Source organism: Macrobrachium nipponense, chromosome 1, assembly GCF_015104395.2.
Source record: "Macrobrachium nipponense isolate FS-2020 chromosome 1, ASM1510439v2, whole genome shotgun sequence".
Lineage (NCBI taxonomy): Eukaryota > Metazoa > Arthropoda > Malacostraca > Decapoda > Palaemonidae > Macrobrachium > Macrobrachium nipponense.
Genome location: NC_087200.1, coordinates 134,862,346 through 134,881,338, shown reverse-complemented (window position 1 = coordinate 134,881,338; position 18,993 = coordinate 134,862,346).

Below are 18,993 nucleotides of genomic sequence, written 5' to 3'. Positions count from 1 at the left end.
TGTCATTCGTGGTGTAATTTTTTTTTTAATTTTTTTCTCAAATTTACGTACAACAAAAGAGCAATTTTTTAAAAAAATAACATGTTCATGTATTTTTCCCACCAGACTTGAGCCCACGAAGGAATGACTTTGATAGCAAGATCCATTTTTCATTTTATAAGGCAGCAGCATAAAATATGAAGGTTCTAGTCTACCAAGCCCCATTACAGCTCTTACCTCAGGGTATCTGCTAGGAAAAATATGGGAGACTTTACTTCAGAGACCTCAGTTCACCTTTTGATGGATTTATGGCGTACTTATATCGATGTGTATAATACGAAAAGGCCCCTTGAATTTATTCACAGGTCTTTTACAAACCTTGTCATATTCTATTTCTATATAACCTGCTACAGCGAAGTATAATTGATTTTCCCAAAATGTTCCCATATCCAGAACTTTTTGGACTCTCTCTCTTTCTCTATACATTTATAATATACTGTGTAAATATGTATGTAGTATAGTATATATGAATATATATATATATATATATATATATATATATATATAATATATAGATATATATTTATATATATATAATATATATACTATATATATATATATATATAATATATATATATATATATATATATATATATATTATGATATATAATATATATATATATATATATATATATATATATATAGATATATATATATACTATATATATATATATATATAATATATATATATATATATATATATATATCTATATCTATATATATATAGTATATATATATATATATATATATATATATATTATATATATATATATATATATATATATTATATATATATAATATATATTATATATATATATATATATATATATATATATATATATATATATATATTATATATATATATATATATATATATATATTTATATATATATATATAGATATATATATTATATATATAGATATATATATATATATATCTATATATCTAATAAAAGGAGCCCATAAAAAACCAAAACCCCAAAATGTAGAGAGAAAAGTACTTATACGAAAAGGTGGTATTTATACCAAGAGATTCGTCCACAAGTAAGCCAATTTAGGTCACCCCCGCTAATAATCTTCCTTTAATCTTCTTAAGCGTTGGTTGAATGAACACTGCGTCGACGATATCTGATATCCAAGCCCCTTTTGAGATGTTCATTACCTTGCTTCTCTTTTATTAAAGGCCGATTTCCATCATTTGACTCTTGTACCGGCAGTTGCTGCTATAAATTACACGTGACATATTCCAGTTTATTCTATGGTTTTATGTTCATTTATATGGTTGAAAATAGCCGTGTTCGTTGTCCATACCTAACTGACCGTTGTGTTGTATTAATCTCTGGGGAAGTGATTTACCTGTATTCCTATGTAAGATTGGTCACAGTCCTGGCATGGGATCTCATGTACCCCAGAGTCTTTGGGAGATGTCTTTTGTTGACGTTAATCAGGAATTTGGCTAGGTATTTGGGTAGGTAAATGCAAAGGGTTGGATTTCCCAAGGGTGTGAGTTTACTCTCTTAATCGTCTCCAGGTGGGGAATTTTTTATTTTATTGTTGGGTGTGTCTCTGGTCTTGTCTTTAGGGGGTCGGTAGAAAATTACGTTTGCTTTTTGAATTGCTTTCTCAATTATATGGTCAGGATACTTTAAAGATGAAAGTTGCTTGCGAATTAGTTCAAATTCTTTTTCCAGGAAATCTGGGGAACAAATTCGTAAGGCTCCTAAGAATAGGTTGCTAGCTTCACCTATCTTGATAGTAATGTCATGATAGCTAAAGTAGTGAATATATGAAAGTGAGAACGTTGGTTTTCTGTATATGGTAAATTTGAATTCTGTCGTGTCTCTGATTATTAAAACATCAAGAAAAGGAATTTTGTTGTCTGTTTCCATTCAACTTTAAATTTGATGCTGGGCACTAATGCGTTTAATTTTGAGAGGAATTCATTAAAATTACCCCACTTATTATCCAAAATGTTAGTATGTCCATCCACGTATCTCTCCACAGCATGTTTTTGGGTTTTATTGCATTTATTACTGTAGTTTCAAAGTATTCCATGTACAGATTGGCTAAAATAGGACTTAAAGGACTACCCATACTACACCCGAATTTTTGCTTGTAGAATGATTCCCCGAATGAAAATACGTTTTATTTAGATGCACATAATTCAACTAACTTTATTATTTTGTCAAGCGCCAAAGGGAAATGATCTGAATAGGGGATAATTTTTCCCTTAAAAACTGAAGAACGTCCTGTACTGGTACTTTTGTGAATAGGGAGTCTACGTCAAGGCTTCAAAGTTTTATGTTGTGAAGTGGTATATGTGCTTCTCTGAATTTGTGACAAAAGTCTTCCGAATGTTTGATGTGACTGGGAGAAAAAGTGCCTAAAAAAGGAGAAAGGAGGCCAGCTAACCATTTAGAAATTTTGTAATTGAAAGCTCCGGCGCATGAATATGGGGTCTGAATGGAAGATTGTCTTGTGAGTTCGGAAGACCATAAAAGTAGGTAATTTAGGATTAATTACTTTAAATTTCTCTAACTAGTTTCAATACTCTTTTTGTCTTGGCCAATTAATCTTACTTTCCGAAAAAATTCTGTGGGAACGTTCTGGAGGGGATTTTTCGTCAGTTTTTTCGTAAGTATTTGTGTCGTTAAGGAGCTGGTTGATTTTGTCGAGGTAGAAGTCTTTGTCCATTATTACAATTTTGCCGTCTTTGTCGGATCTACTTATTATAATCCTAACTAACTTTTTAAGCGAGTGGATGGCTATCATGAATCTGCGGGGAACAGGATATTTCTTATGAAGGTCAGTTAAAGCATTTAGTAACACTCCTTTTAAACATATCTCTTCAACCGGCTGTAGTTTTTGTCAGATATGAATTTATCAAAAGCCACTATGAAGTCTAGGTTGTTTTTGCGGTCTGGCATAAGGGCAAAGGATAAGCCTAAATTTAAAACTAAATGTTGATTTACAGTAAGGGGGGTGTTGGATAAGTTTAAAACTTTGTCTTGTTGTTCAAGATTATTCCATGCGCTATTATCTATTAGGTTATTTAACTTGCGTAAAAGTTTGTTGGAATGAGTCACGCTATTATAGGCAGCAATGTCGGAACAGAATGAAATCAGATACCTGTATATGTGTGGACGTGAGTGAGGAGGCGAAGATTATATTGAGTTCCATATATCACTCTGCGTAGCACGAAGATGTCGTTTCTCGTACTGGTGATTCTTTCTTCCAGGAAAATCTTGTGTGTTTATAAAGGGAAGGGGTTTGATTGCAGAGTCCATCTCCCGAATCCGTACATTTTTGGAAGTACTTGTTCTTTGAGTCATTCTTCCAAAAAGTGTTTTTGGTTTTTCAGCCGGTGTAGTCTGTTCAGTTCTTTCTCAACTTGCGGAAAACTGGCTTGACTTCTGGAAGTGAGTGAAGAATCGTGGAAAGGCGGTTGAATTCCATAATGGGCTGACAATGACTGGTAAAAATGTTCTGTGACAACAGCTCCTTAGCGACACAAATACTTACGAAAAACTGACGAAAAATCCCCTCCAGAACGTTCCCACAGAATTTTTTCGGAAAGTAAGATTAATTGGCCAAGACAAAAGGAGTAAATTGAACTATTAGAGAAATTTAAAGTAATTAATCCTAAATTACCCTACTTTTATGGTCTTCCCAAAACTCACAAAGACAATCTTCCATTCAGACCCATCATTTCATGCGCCGGAGCTTTCAATTACAAAATTTTCTAAATGGTTAGCTGGCCTCCTTTCTCCTTTTTTAGGCACTTTTTCTCCCAGTCACATCAAACATTCGGAAGACTTTTGTCACAAATTCAGAGAAGCACATATACCACTTCACAACATAAAACTTTTAAGCCTTGACGTAGACTCCCTATTCACAAAAGTACCAGTACAGGACGTTCTTCAGTTTTTAAGGGAAAAATTATCCCCCTATTCAGATCAATTCCCTTTGGCGCTTGACAAAATACTAAATAAAGTTAGTTGAATTATGTGCATCTAATAACGTATTTTCATTCGGGGAATCATTCTACAAGCAAAATTCGGGTGTAGTATGGGTAGTCCTTTAAGTCCTATTTTAGCCAATCTGTACATGGAATACTTTGAAACTACAGTAATAAATGCAATAAAACCCAAAAACATGCTGTGGATGAGATACGTGGATGACATACTAACATTTTGGGATAATAAGTGGGGTAATTTTAATGAATTCCTCTCAAAATAAACGCATTAGTGCCCAGCATCAAATTTAAAGTTGAATGGGAAACAGACAACAAAATTCCTTTTCTTGATGTTTTAATAATCAGAGACACGGCAGAATACAAATTTACCATATACAGAAAACCAACGTTTCTCACTTTCATATATTCACTACTTTAGCTATCATGACATTACTATCAAGAATAGGTGTAGCTTGGAACCTATTCTTAAGAGCCTTACGAATTTGTTCCCCAGATTTCCTGGAAAAAGAATTTGAACTAATTCGCAAGCAACTTTCATCTTTAAAGTATCCTGACCATATAATTGAGAAAGCAATTCAAAAAGCAAACGTAATTTTCTACCGACCCCCTAAAGACAAGACCAGAGACACACCCAACAATAAAATAAAAAATTCCCCACCTGGAGACGATTAAGAGAGTAACTCACACCCTTGGGAAATCCAACCCTTTTGCATTACCTACCCAAATACCTTAGCCAAATCCCTGATTAACGTCCAACAAAAGACATCTCCCAAAGACTCTGGGGTATATGAGATCCCATGCCAGGACTGTGACCAATCTTACATCGGATTTACAGGTAAATCACTTCCCCAGAGATTAATACAACACAAACGGTCAGTTAGGTATGGACAACAGAACTCGGCTATTTTCAACCATATAAATGAACATAACCATAGAATAAACTGGAATATGTCACATGTAATTTATAGCAGCAACTGCCGGTACAAGAGTCAAATGATGGAATCGGCCTTAATAAAAGAGAAGCAGGTTAATGAACATCTCAAAAGGGGCTTGGATATCAGATCGTCGACGCAGTGTTCATTCAACCAATGGTTTAAGAAGATTAAAGGAAGATTATCAGCGGGGTGACCTAAATTGGCTTACTTGTGGACGAATCTCTTGGTATAAATACCACCTTTTCTGTAACTTTTCTCATTCATATACCTGAAGAGAGACACGCAGTCTCTGAAATATAGTACTTTTCTCTCTACATTTTTGGTTTTTGTTTTTTATGGGCTCCTTTTATTAGCTGGAATTCTGTTGTTACAGAACATTTTTACCAGTCATATATATATATACATATATATATATATATATATATATATATATATATATATATATCTATATATATATATATATAACTTGAACTTAAGGGCTTTGGAGTATTATTATTCATCTCAACAACCTTAAAACTATTGGATTAGACACTAATATCTTTCGTTTTCGGTTATTTTTACATGTCAGCCCCCTCCTACTCCTTATCACCCTCTTCCTATCAGGGCTGAACTTGGACGTGAAGGTAATCGGGAGTGTCACTATTCATTCCAGCGACCTCAAAACTATGGATTAGAACACTGTCTGTTATTTCCAGTTAGTTTTACATGGCATCCCCCTTTCACCCCATCCTCCATAAAAAGGGCTGAACTTGAACACACATATATATATATATATATATATATGTGATGTGTGTGTGTGTGTGTGTGTGTGTGTGTGTGTGTGTATACTATACCTATATATATATATATATGTGTGTGTGTGTGTGTGTGTGTGTGTGTGTGTATTTGTGTGTGTGCGTGTGTATGTGTGTGTGTGTGTGTGTGAGTGTAGAATCTATTGGTCAGTTATTTACCAGATACAACATGCAATTGCAATAGCCCACCAATGCCCTCTTAACTTCTTGACTTATTTGCTTTTTTTTGTATTTATTTTATTTTTATACGTTTGTCACTACAAGCATGAAGATCCAAAAACACAGGCTAATTGTATTTTCTTAAAAAACGTATATAACCCCTTTAAAAAGTTATTACTCTACAGTGACCACCCTCCATATCTCAGATTTATATGAAATTCTTTGGATTTTCACAACTTCATTGACTCGGCAGAATGATTTCATAAATATACAGATTTTTCAAACCTTTGGCTCGACAGAATATCAATTTTGTTAGCTACAATCATAAATCTGTTACAATTTCCGTCAAAACTAAAAAGTGTAAAATAATAACATGAATTTTTTAAAACGTACTTTTATTAAATGAGCTACAAAGCGAAAAATTAATTTCTTGAGACATAAATAGAATAGCTGCAACTCCAATAACTGGTGGAAGGTCTGCGCATTCTTCATTCAGAACTCCCTTTGAACCTGTCGAAGAAACAAGAAAGGCAAACCTTCAACATCAACCATGGCTCTCTTGCAAGCTGGTCATTAGGATAAAGCGACCATGGCCATAAGGGGCTTCGAGGCTCTTGACCGAGCCTTGCAAGATCTGAAGCACAACACACGGCTCAAGGGAGGTAAAACCGTCTTGCTTGCAGGATATTTCAGGCAGACTTTTCCAGTTATTCCTAAGGAACGAGATCTGACGAGTTCAACGCCTACATAAAGTCGTACTACTTGTGTAGAAGTGTAACAGAAGTTAAGACTCAAAACCAACATGAAAGTCCACCTAAGAGGCAATGGCGCTCTGGTTGGTGGATAGGATTGTTTGATCACTTGATGGTACAAGATTCAATGATATCTCTCTTAACTGTGTCGCTATCCGGAACTAAGGATTTTGCTTCACTCCAGATAATAGGATGATCTAGATCTCCCATATGTACGAATAATATACTCGATATTTGGCCCATTATCACAGAATACTGGTGTTGTTTGATTCGGTGTGAAAGTGATTTTTCCAATTTGTGCGAAATATATTTTATTCACACTTTTTATTTTTACCAGGGATTTCTTTAGGGTTTTTTTTTTTTATTACTAAACTCTTAACATTAAAATGACTGAAAACAATATTTTCTGTTTGAAAGCTTTAAATTCTAAGAATTTCTAAAAAAACGTTTCATCATACGGTATTTGAGAATATTATGCTTACTAAATTCAAGTTTTCAAATCAAATAATTTAAGTTTTCTAAATTTAAATCTTGGTTTTGTTTAAACGCGATGCATTCATAATTGAAAATTTAAAAATAGTTTTGATAAATATAAGGAACAAAATTAACAATTCTGTTTTACGTGTTTTGGATATATATAAATACATATTTAAGAATATATATATATATATATATATATATATATATATATATATAAATATATATATATATATATAGTATATATATTATATATATATATATATATATATATATATATGTATATATATATATAAATATATATATATATATATATATATATATATATATATATATATATATATATATATATATATATATATATATATATATAATCTATATAATATATATATATGTGTGTGTGTGTGTGTGTGTGTGTGGTGTGTGTGTGTGTGTATATGTATAAAGAAGATAGTTGCTTTTGTTAAATTGTTCAGCCTTTTTGACATTTTACCATTTTAGATTTCATCACTTCTTAACCTCCCATTCCTTATCGCGGCTGAACTTAGACTTGAAGGCATTGGGAGCGTCTTTATTTATCCCAGCGACCTCAAAAACTATGGATTTGACACTAATAGCTGTGGTTTTCAATTATTTTTGCATGTCATCAGCTTTCCAACCCCTTCCCACCCCTTCTCATGCACCCACCCTACCTTCCTATCAGGGTTGAACTTGGACTTAAAGGGCATTGAGAGTGGCACTATTTATCTCAGTGACCTCAAAAACTATGGGTTAGGATTTGTAACTAATATCTATAGTTTTTTGGTTATTTCTACATGTCACTATCTTCCCAATTTCATGTCAAGTTCAGTCACTCCTATGGGGCTAAACTTGAACTTAAAGGGCTTTGGGAGTATTATTATTCATCTCAACAACCTTAAAAACTATGGATTAGACACTAATATCTTTCGTTTTCGGTTATTTTTACATGTCAGCCCCCTCCTACTCCTTATCACCCTCTTCCTATCAGGGCTGAACTTGGACGTGAAGGTAATCGGAGTGTCACTATTCATTCCAGCGACCTCAAAAACTATGATTAGACACTGTCTGTTATTTCCAGTTAGTTTTACATGGCATCCCCCTTTCACCCCTCCTCCATAAAGGGCTGAACTTGAACTTAAATTGCATTGGCGTGCACTTTCATTTCAGCAGCCTCAAAAAGCTATGGATTAGACAGTAATATCTGTGGTTTATGTAATTTTTATGCAACCCCCCTCCCACTCCCTTCTCATACCACCCCCTTCTCATCCCGCCCTTCCTATTAGGGCCGAACTTGGATTTAAAGAGCATCAGAAGTGTCGCTAATCTTCTCAGCAACCTGGAGAACTATAGATTAGACACTGATCTTTTTTTGTTGTTTTTTCGGTAATTTTTACATTTCACCCCTCCCCACACCCAACCAACCCTTGACCTAATCAATGGTCCGATTTTATTATTGTTTTTACCATGATCTTTCCCAGTGTGATATTGACTTATATTTCAAATCTCATCAAAATAATCGGTTTCAAGAATAATGGATTTGCTATAGCATTCATACAAACAAACGGACATTTTCTCATTAATATATTATATAGACATGTGTGCGTGTGTGCATCTGAGTCTGAACGTCGACACCTTGTACATTTTATTTTCATTTCCCTTTTGTATATTTCTACCTTCCCTTTTACAACACATGTATATTTCTTTATTGAGCTTGACGTTCACACTCATCCATCACACATATATTTATAGTATGTTTGCTACCCTGGCCTTCTTCGTTCAGTCCCAAATGTAATTCCCCTATGCAAAGGTATCTGCTTATATTACGTATCCTTTTACCTTGGCTTGAAGGGCAGAGCAGGTCTATTTCATTACCGCCAGATATTGCACAATTGATGGAGCGACCCACGTCCTTATATCCAGCTGGTCTAGAGACGAGGTCAGCCCAAGGTTCACTTTACGCTAATAATATGTGTTGGTGTGGCTGAAATGTATTTACTAAAGTCACTTTTTAATTCTTTCATCAAGAAAGAAAGTTCTTAAAGTAACAGCAATACATATTCAGCACTTAGCAATCATATAACCGATAATTCTCTTAAGGAGGTGACATAAACTTTAGCATTGTTTGTTAGAGGTCACAATCCATCCTAATAAATCCTAATTTCCTGACTCTCTCCGTATCTTTCACTGGTTTTTTTTGTTTCTGGAACACTTGTAAAATTATAGTATTTAATGCTTTTTTCTAAACAACTTGTCATTCTTACCCTTATTTATAGTTGCAATAACCTTTCTACTTGCCTGAGTTTAAGACAAAACGAACCTCTACACGTTTTCTTTTGAAATAAACCACTTAATGGTTCCTAATACCTAACTTATAAAAAGGGTGAAAGTGTCCGTGTCCAGCCTTCAGGAGCCATTAGTGACAGTACGATGAAGGAAGAGTGAGAGCCAAAGCCTATGAATGCGTCGCATTTTCTGTTCCTTGAAAACTTCAATTCTGCTTGATAGATACCACACCTAGGGTATTTTTTTGTTTTTTATTGATTTGAAATCAGCAATTCTGTGACTTAATATCTTATTTTCTTTGTGGTGTATTTTCTTCCATAATATATATATATATATATATATATATATATATATATATATATATATATATATATATATATATATATATATATATATATATTATATATATATATATATATATATATATATATATATATATATATATATATATATATAGTATGTATATATATATATATATATATATATATATATATATATATATCCTATATATATATATATATATATATATATATATATATGTACTTTAAGGCACAATTTTTCACGGATACAACATTCATTGAATAGAATGGCTTTTTCACTGTTTAAAAGCTTTTTTGAAATTGATTCATATTTTCTAATTATTTTCTTCACTTCATTGTTCAGGTTACTAATGGAAACAAATCGGGTTCTTCCATTTACTCGAGTATTTTTTACAAAAACGCGACAGCTGTTTCGTCAAGCTATACGTATTGACGTTATCAAGCGTACTAATACAAATATGTTGTTGTTGTTTAAGATTAAGCTGGCCTTGGGCCAGCACGTGCTCTTGCTCGTAGAGCAGCCCGTATTATACAAATATGAGCCTACATGCGTTTTTTGTGGCGTCATGAGGACGGAAAGGTAGTACAATTGCCAGATACCTAGTTTTAAAATATTTGCAAAAGACTATAGTGAAACATAAAATAAGACAAATAATAAATATGTTAACTATAAATCATATCAAAAGTTGAAAGTAAGTTATTATATACATATTATACATAAATATATATTAATTAAATATATGTTTAATTAACTAAATGTCAGTGTGCGCTCCTGTCCGCGTGTGGTGGTCTTGTTCCACGCGGTTGAAGGGCTGCCTCCTACACGAGGGCAAAGATCGGTCTGCCACGCGTTTGGATGTTAAGGTTGGGGCGTTGCATGGCGATGCTGATTGCTTCTGATATCAATAAACGATTGTAGTTGCCTTCCTTGTGTATTATTTTGGTGTTTGTGAGAAATTCTTGTAACGATGGTTTTTTATTGTGGGTACCACAAAGTGCTGGTGAATAGCGCCTTGGTTTCTGTGGGCCTGCGTGCGACCTTTGAGTGTAGTGGTTGTGTGTCCGATATAGCATTTTTGGGGACTGACGTTGCTCGTCAGCACAGACAAACTTGTATACTATATCAGATTCAACCTCTTTCTCCGTCGATGGAGCCGTACTATTTTTCATTACCAGTTCTTGCTGTTATTTTGTTATATGTGCTAGGGGGGTGGGGGGTGGGTTCTCTTCGCAGTATACCAAGGATGGCTTTCCCACTTCATCTTCGTGGTGTTTGCTGTATGATATCTGATGGTATATCACTATTTCTTTGTCTTTGTCTTGTGTGTTATCCCTCGGGTTCGGGTTATGGAAAGCTTCTAATCTCTTTTTGTTTGACAACTTGCTGGATCATGGTCATCCGGGTAGCCGTTATTTGTGAGCAGCTGTTGAACTCTGTTGATTTCTTCGTTCGTCGCTTTCTTTACACGTCGAACAGTGTGTTATGGCGCGTTTTATGTATGCATTTACCACAGATCGTTTATATGCATCAGGGCATTCTCCTCTAGCATATAAGCATCTCCCAGCATCTGTCTTCTTAGTGTATACGGTGGTATTGTATTTGTTGTTTTTCTGGGTCACAAGTACGTCCAAGAAGGGGAGCATTTTCTCATCACTTTTTTCTGCCGTACAATTCAATGTAGAATTTGCTCGAGTTTATTTACTAATTCATCTATGTCATTTTCGCCCTTTGTTGTGATAAAGATATCATCATATATCTCCCATATATTGATGATATCTTTGTGTCTTCAAAAGTTACCTGTGTGTTGCCATGTATGCGTTTGCAAAAAAGAACCCGCAGGAGGGAACCCATTGCTACGCCGTCTTTTTGTGCCGATATATTTCGCCCCTATGTGAGAGTAATGGGGCTTCCTTTGTACATGCTTCTAGCATCTCTTTTAAGATCTTTTCGGGTATCGGTATGGTGGCTTCTCAGAGCGGTATATCTTGTTCATGATGATTTGTATTGTTTCATCCACTGGTACGTTAGTAAATAAACTTTCGACGTCCAGAGATGCTATGTCTTCGTCGGGTGTGGTGTCTTGCAGTAGATCGATGAATTCCGTAGATGATTTTAGCGAGAACGTTGAAGGAATGTACGGCGTTATAATTTCGTTCAATTTCTTAGCCACTTTATACATGGGGGATGTCATTTGGGATATTAATGGGCCGTAGTGGGTTTCCTTGTTTGTGGATCTTGACTGTGCCGTAGGCAGTATCCGTGGCAAGTCTCCGATGATTTTTGGAAAGTTTACTGTTCTCTGTTCTTTGTTCGCTTTTTCTGTTAGCCTCATCATTTTCTTTTTGATCACCAAACTGCAAGAAGAAAGAGCAACAAAGTGGAGTGAATTCTGTAATACTACTACCACAGAGACCCAGTGTGCTGTGCAACAACAAGTGGAAAGAGAAATAGAAAAGCATTCGAAAATAGTCAGTGCAAGGTATAGCAAAAAGCTTTTGATATTAAACGGTGGACCAGTGAGAAACGAAGACGAAAAAGCCGGGTATATTAACCTATCAGGAATAGAGTTGAATGAACACCAAAAGCAGTTACTAAATCTAGGCCTGAACTGCCATTACATACGAAGACCACACCCTGAATCCAAGAGGATTAATACAGAAGTATTAATCGATAAACTACTGCGACTGAAAGAAGAACGGAAAATCGAACTTAAACAAGAGTGCATTGCTGAATTAGTGGGTGAGGCCAATAGAACACGTGGTAACTACTTTAGTCGCATAGTCACTCCACAGCTAAAGAAAGTGGCAAAGAATTGGAGAGAAAACGAAACCATAATAATACGCAAAGGAGATAAAACCGCAGTGTACGTCATAATAAATAGAGATGAATACGACACCAAAATGGATAATATACTAAGTGATAAGAATAAGTTTCAGCCACTTAAAAAAGACCCAACAAATGACCTTAAAAAAGGAAATGATAAGACTAACAGAAAAAGCGAACAAAGAACAGTAAGCTTTCCAAAAATCCATCCGGAGACTCTGCACCCGGATACTGCTACGGTACAGTCAAGAATCACAAACACAAACCCACTACTGCCCATTATATACCCAAATGACATAACCCCCATGAATAAAGTGGCTAAGAAATTGAACGAAATTATAACGCCGTACATTCCTTCAACGTTCTCGTTAAATCATCGACGGAATTCATTGATCTACTGCAAGACCACACACACCCGACGAAGACATAGCATCTCTGGACGTCGAAGTTTATTTACTAACGTACCAGTGGATGAAACAATACAAATCATCATGAACAAGATATACCGCTCTGAGAAACCACCATTACCGATACCCGAAAAGATCTTAAAAGAGATGCTAGAAGCATGTACAAAGGAAGCCCCATTCCTCTCACATAGGGCGAAATATATCGGCAAAAGGACGGCGTAGCAATGGGTTCCCCCTTGGGGTTCTTTTGCAACGCATACATGGCACACACAGAAGAGGTCACTTTTGAAGAACACCCAAAACCCAGAATCTATGGGAGATATATTGATGATATCTTTATCACAACAAGGGCGAAAATGACATAGATGAATTAGTAAATAAACTCCGAGCAAATTCTACATTAAATTTTACGTAGAAAAAAGTGATGAGAAAATGCTCCCCTTCTTGGACTTACTTGTGACCCAGAAAAACAACGAATACAATACCACCGTATCCACTAAAAAGACAGATGCTGGGAGATGCTTATATGCTAGAGGTAGAATGCCTTGATGCATATAAACGATCTGTGGTAAATGCATGCATAAAACGCGCCATAACACACTGTTCGACGTGGAAAGCGACGAACAAAGAAATCAACAGAGTTCAACAGCTGCCCCACAAATAACGGCTACCCAGATGACATGATCCAGCAAGTTGTCAAAAAGAGATTAGAGGCTTTCCATAACCCGACCCCGTGGGACAACACACAAGACAAAGACAAAAAAATAGTGATATACCATCAGATATCATACAACAAACACCACGAAGGTGAAGGGAAAGCCATCCTTGGTATACTGCGAAGAGGAACCATAGCACCATATAACAAAATAAAAAAAAACAGCAAGAATTTACTGCAAGTAAAACCTTACAGCCTCACTGGTAATGAAAAATAGTACGGCTCCATCGACGGAGAAAGAGGTTGAATCTGATGTAGTATACAAGTTGTGCTGACGAGCAATGTCAGTCCCCCCTAAAAAGCTATATAGGACACACAACCACTACACTCAAACGTCGCATGCAGGCCCACAGAAATCAAGGCGCTATTAACCATACTTTGTGGATACCCACAATAAAAACCATCCTTACAAAATTTCTCACAAACACCAAAATAATACACAAGGAAGGTAACTACAATAGTTTATTGATATCAGAAGCAGTCAGCATCGCCATGCAACGCCCCAACCTTAACATCCAACGTGAGGCAGACCGGGCAGACGATCTTTGCCCTCGTGTAGGAGGCAGCCCTTCAACCGCGTGGAACAAGACAACCACACGCGGACAGGAGCTCACACTGACATTTAGTTAATTAAACATATGTTTTAATTAATATATATTGATGTATATGTGTATATAATAACTTACTTTCAACTTTTGATATAATTTCTGTTGTTAACATATTTATTTATTTGTCTTAGTTTATGTTTCACTAAATTCTTTTGTAAATATTTAAAACTAGGTATCTGGCAATTGTACTACCTTTCCGTCCTCATGACGTCACAAAACGCATGTAGGCTCATATTTGTATCCTACGGGCTGCTCTGTGAGCAAGAGCCCGTGCTGGGATAAAGCCAGCTTAATCTTCAACAACAACATATTTGTATCAGTACGCTTGATAACGTCATACATATAGGTTGACGAAACAGCTGTCGCGTTTTTGTAAAATACTCGAGTAAATGGAAGAACCATTAGTAACCTGAACAATGAAGTGAAGAAAATAATTAGAAAATATAATCAATTTCAAAAAGCTGGTAAACAGTGAAAAAGCCATTCTATTCAATGAATATATATATATATATATATATATATATATATATATATATATTATATATATATATGTATAGATATATATATATAATATATATATATATATATATATATCTATGTATATAAACATATATATATATATATATATTTATTATATATATATATATATATAGATATATATATATACTATACATATATATATATATATATATATATATATATATATATATATATATTATATATATGTATATATATATCTTTATATATATATATATATCTATATATATATATATATATATATATATATATATATATATATATATATATATATATATTATATATATAGTATATATATATATATATATATTAACCGTCGTTAAAAAAGTAATTTATGATGCCAAATATTCAGAGACAGCCCAAACTTATCATCAGAGGTAGAATAAGGAAAAATATGTAAAAAGGTTGTTTAAAACAAACCAAGGCGTAAAAAGAAGGTTGAGCCAGAAGCTAGAACAAGTGCTGAAGACTGCAATGGTCGCAGGTCATCAAGTGAATGGATGATGGACCTCGCTATCTTGTAGTAATCACAGGTGTTGTGCAGTTATCTGGTAGTTGCTGTAGTTTGGGGAGAGCTAATAATAATCCACAGTGGAGTTTTATGGAGAGGCCATTATTCACATCTAGTTGGCAGCTGTGTCGAGTTTCTTTAGTGCGCGAAGCATCTCTAGATGATGTAATGATTATTTACTGCTCATGCAGTGTTTCAAGCTTGTGGCTTCACAATTACTGCAGTTTTTACTCACATGCAATTTTAATGGCTAATTAAAACATCTGGAAAGGGAAGTGGGAGACTGATGCTTCTTTCTATGAAGAAACATATACAAGGATACTCCTTGATGGCTTCCTTAATGGTAGAAGGGCTTCATTGTCTGGTATTTCTATGAGTCTCTTTCAAATTCAGGCAATACATGAATGGCCTTGGTCCATCCCTCTGAAGCCTTCTTCCTTGGTGTATCCCATTATGAAAATGTCCAAGAGTACCTATTAAAATAAAATCCTAACGAAGCTCCATATTTATTGGTAAAACATGTTCCTGAATGTTGGAATAGGCCTTCCTTTATAGAAAGCCAAGGAGGAGCTTCAGTAACATGTTTAATATATAACCACATACCTTCTTAAAGGTGGCACTTTATAGTACTGTTAATGAACACATTTATCAAGACATATTCCTAGTTGAGTAGGGCTATGATATCCTCTAGGTTTTTGAAGCAGCTTAAAGTAATAGAAGAAAATTCAATGCTTCCTGTGTTACTAAGGAATAAATGGGTCATAGTTGGCGGGAGTATCTTAACCAGTTAATAGGTAGAGATTGGCAGGGACATATGATGTTAATAATATTGAATAAGAATAGTGGTTCCCTGCCTTGTGAGCCTTCACGAAACCATACCAGTAGATAGGATCAGAATCACACAGTATTGCGAATAGTATGTCCTCTTTCGTGTTTCTAAAGATAACATTGATCTTTCGTCACGTCAGGATTAAGAGCGCCGAATTTGGATGAATCGTTTTTCTCCTATAGGAGGGCATAAGTGGTGCTTTTTGTTTGGCAGGTGTAAAGTCTGGATTCATTCAGAGATCCTGTAGCGCTCCCATGTCTGAGGAATTGCTGAGGATGGCCACTTGTAGGAGATGCTTCAGTGTTTTGTGGACTCGGAATGCTACGACATGTCATGACAATTAAGACGAAGGTTCAAGAGGGTCTCCTGGTCCTTTGATGGAATGATACCAGGTGGACTGAGGGGGTCATCATGTAGTTAATTAAACCACTTTCATGCTTCGGCAGCTCAGCAGTCCTACCTTCCTCATAATCCCCCTTTAAGTGATGTCCCTATGGTGTTGTAATGCGACAAGTTGAGTGCTTGTTGAACCTCCCTCTCAGGTTCTCTCCATTAACTTAACAGCCAGCGTCAGAGCTGTGCAAGAACGGCATTTGTTTCTTCAACTTCATGAGTTTCTTCTTCTTCCTCTCCTTTCGTTGAGGCCCCCGTGATTCTTCTGAATCTTTCGATGCTTCGTGTCCGCGGACATAACCCAAACGTAGTAGGACATCGAGATATCTGTTGAGGAGGTTGTGTCTCAAGCATGTTAAACACATCAAAAGCAGCTTTACAGTCATTCACTGAATTATTGATTTTTTGAGTTCATGCCATTCTTGATAAGTTTCGGGTAATTCAAACCACTTTTACATGATGGAACCTTTGCTTCTTTAACTTTTTCGAACTGGAGAATAAAACAAGTCATGTTTTATGTCTCTTATGTATGTATTTTTCGTTTCTCAGGCTTAGTCATGCAAGGATAGTTTTAAACTCCGAGTTAATTAAATCCAAGTTTCTGTGGAACAGATGGATTCAACCATTTCGCCATCTTGCCTGTGCTCCTCACTTTCCCTCCTCTTTTTCCTTGACTGGGGGTGAGTTAGTTTTGATGAGTTGCTCCTAGAATCACCCCTTGCATTATATGTATCTTCAGAGAAAAAACTATATATATATATATATATATATATATATATATATATATATATATATATATATATATATATATATATATATATATATGTATATAGTATATATATATATATATATATATATATATATATATATATATATATGTATATATATATATATATATATATATATATATATATATATATATGTATATATATATATATATATATATATATATATATATATATATATATATATATATATATATATACAATATATACATATATATATATATATATAGATATATATATATATTATATATATATATATATATATATATGTATATATGTATATAGATATAGTATATATATATATATATATATATACTATATATATATATATATATATGATATATCTATATACATATATATATATATATATATATATATATATATATATATATATATATATATATACACAGTACAAGAGTAAAGACATTCTGTCACCATAAATGGACCCCTCAAGCCCCGATGCACCTGGACCCTTCAGGGAATTGGATTTTTAATTCAGTTATTGGACTTTCCTTTAGGAACTTCTCTCCAAACCTGAGTCCTAATGGTAAAAGCACTAGACTGTTAACACTTCCATTTACGATGCAATTTTGTTTCATCTAAGTCTTTATTGAGTTCTAATAAATTTCCTTGAGTTATTCACTGTATTATTTCTTAAGGCTCTCTCCTTACCTTTCTCTCTCTCTCTCTCTCTCTCTCTCTCTCTCTCTCTCTCTCTCTCTCTCTCTCTCTCTCTCTTTACAGACATGCGAAAAACTGCACATAATCCTTAGAAACATATCTTGTTTTTCACAGATAATAAATCGTTGAAGTATTTGTGAGTTGATAGAATCTAACCAAATCACAAATTTGAGGGAATAGTAAGAGGTCACGCAGAAAATAGACCCACTTTTCTTTAACTTTATATATCTTTTCAGAGACCCCACAGAGACCGTCCTCCTTGTTTTCGATAATACGTAAGTTTCATTAGATCCTCTTCCTAATTAGCAGCTTATAAGAGGAAAGTCCGTACCTTGGGAAATTCTTCTCTATATCACAGAAACATGGGAACAACATACTGTAAGGGATCATTTCTCAAAACAAAATGCTCAATGAATTATATTATGTTTTTCAATACCGTTTTCAGAATATTTGACGATGCACATCAAGGGACAAATTATACTGTCATATTAAAATATTGATTTATATGAAGGTACATATCACATTATTCGTCCAACAGCATATCCTAAAAAATACTAGTCAAAGACTGTATGAAATAATATTAATCAATTTCCAGACCAAGACAACCTTCTCACAATTTAAAGATTAGATAGATAAGAATAATTAGCTAGTCTTTTCCCATTCATATTCTTGAGTTCGTACCGAAGCAGAAAAATTATTTTGCAGAATATAACAAATGCAAAATATATCAAAATAAAGTACTCAAAAAGACAACTACTCATGTAGCATCATAAAGATTAAGATTAACATATACCTGAATATATTGTAAGAAAACGGAAAAGTTTCATGGAGGAAATATTTTTCCATGATTGGTAACATGGCATTTTTAACTTTAAGAGACTGATATCACTATTTCTTTTCATGAACTTTTGAATCTCTTCATTTACAAAGAAACTTATTTGCGTGTA